This window comes from Gavialis gangeticus, unplaced genomic scaffold (assembly GCF_001723915.1).
Source record: "Gavialis gangeticus isolate Ggan-Ray unplaced genomic scaffold, GavGan_comp1, whole genome shotgun sequence".
Taxonomy (NCBI): Eukaryota; Metazoa; Chordata; order Crocodylia; family Gavialidae; genus Gavialis; species Gavialis gangeticus.
The window spans coordinates 75,763,942-75,766,383 of NW_017729032.1; positions in this window are offsets into that span (position 1 = coordinate 75,763,942).

The window sequence follows — 2,442 nt, forward strand, 5'->3', positions numbered from 1 at the left end:
ACAGTCCATGCTGGGCATGAAGAGCGAGGTTGGGTACAGAGGAGAGAGGGAGATGGTAGAAAGGACATCCCAGGATAAGAAGAACAGGCAGGCTTACGTGGACTTATGGTTCTTGGTGACCTCCTGGATCAGCTCCCCCTTGGGATTCACAGTGAATATACGACACTCTGGCAGCCCCACCACCCCTGCAGCAGTGACAGCGGAGGGGCTCCCACTTTTCCTCAGCAGGCCCTGCTTCTATTAAACTGGTCTTCTCTATTTATTGATTGCTCACATGTGGAAAAGGGACACAGAGAGCAGCCTCACGGAGGAAGCTCCCACTTGTCCTTAGTTGGCCCCATGCTTAAGTGCTCATGGCATTTTTTTTCCTTTTTGCCTCTGTGGAGGTAGGCCATGGGAGGCTGCAGGAGGAGAGGGTGACAGGGGGGCTTCTGCTTTTCCTCATCTGGTCCCAGTGCTATTAAATTGATCTTCCTAAAGTACTGATTTCCAAGTTGTGGTAAAGGGTCACAGAGAGCAGCCACAATGGAGGCTGGAGGAGGGGGTGGGGACAGTGGAAGGGCTCCCTCATTTCCTCAGCTGGCTCTGATGCTTGTAAAGTGCTTGTGGCAATTTTTGGGTTTTTTGCCTCTGTGGAGGTGGGGTGGAGGGAGCCCCCACACTGGAGGCTGCAGGAGGAGGTAGCACCAGCAGAGGGGCTCTCATTTTAACTCAGCTGGCCCTGACCCCACCCACCCAGCCTGCACAACCAATTGGGGCATGCTCAGTTGGGCAAAAGCATTACAGACAGACAGACAAACAGACAGACTAAGGCTTTTATTATATTCAAATTCTCAACCTATTTGTCCCTGTTCATGAGAAAGGATACTGGTTTTCTCTAATTTAAAGAAAATCTCCAATTTTTGGATTTAAACAAGTAATGGCAAGTCCACATTTTCCAATGATTACAATGAAACACCACTATATATCTATCTATTAGTGGCATTTCATTTTAATAACAGAAAAATGCAGATCTGGAGTCCTTTTTTTTAATCTGAAAATTGGAGATTGTTTTAAATCAGAAAAAAACAGGATTTCTGTTCATAGGCAGCAAATTGAGAAGAGTTTTCCTTTCCAGTTCTTGCTCCACTACATGTACAAAACATTACCCCCAGCACACTCTAACAACTTACCGGACTGCTTGTGAACTGCTATGTTACCTTCCTAGAAGATAGGGTAATTAGAGTTTCCTGTGAGCACCAAATCCTGCTATTTGGAAATGTTGGCTAGTTGTTTAAAGAAAGTCTCATCCTCCCCTTCCTCTTGGTGTTCTATAGCAGGCACCCACCATGACATTACACTTGTTGTTTTCCTCTCTTACTTCAACTAAGCATCTTTCAATAGGCTTAGTTCCCATTTCATGTTACACTTTTGAAAAAGTGTGTATAGATTTCTATACAGAGAGCAACATAATTTCCTATTGTTATCCCTGCCTGTCCTTTCACTACCAGTCATGTAAACTATCCCATGATGTCTCAGTTAAACCAGCTACATGATACTAGTGTGATCAGGACTTTCACTTCTTTCTGTTTCTCCCTTATGCACCTTACATTAGTGCAAGAAGCACCATAGATAGCTTGACCTAATATCTAAGCATATTTGTGTGCTTCTATTGTGTAGTCCTAATTTGCTTATAGCCATGTCACCTGGCTTTTTGCTTATCTCCGAGCTCTTCTCTCTCTCTCCCTACTGAACCTTGTTTCTCTCCTGACAAACCTTGTTTAAAGTCATCCTATGTTAACAAGTCATCCTATGTTAACAAGCCTGTACATAAAGGTGCTCTTCCCCATCTTTGTCAGGTGGAGCCCATCTCTTTCTTCTTGAAAAACAGCCCCATTGTAAAATAAGCCAAAAGCCTCTGCTGGTGACATCATCTATGGGGGTTACATGCTGATCTTCAAGATTTAACTTCTCCTGCCTGGGCCTTTAACTTTGACCAGGAAGTTCAATGAGAACAATGGTCCTCTGTCCCCCTTACCCTTTCTCCCAGAGCCCTGCATTTACTTTTAGTCTGCTTTGGGTCACCCCTGCAGTATTGTACCTGCATGGACTAGTACCTGCATGGGTAAGCAGGATAGAGTAATAATTAAAGGGCTAGATGAGTTTTAGCCACCCTTCTGTGACATCTTGGACATAGGCACCTTGCAAGCAGCAGACCTCCCAAGACAACAAGCCAGGGCAGCAGATGGAGATCTCCCTTCTCCATAGAAGGGAATCAGCAGCTACCTCCTTTCTACTAATACTTCGCTAATGCTAGGGCTTTGAATCCATTCTTCATCTAGACAGCCATAGGTTCAGAACAGGCAGAGGCGTATTGTTCTCCTTTTACCTTCAGGCTTTACTTGCACTCCAGTGCCTTCTCTGACTGGCTTGTCTTCTATTATCCTGGAGGCTTCTTTATAT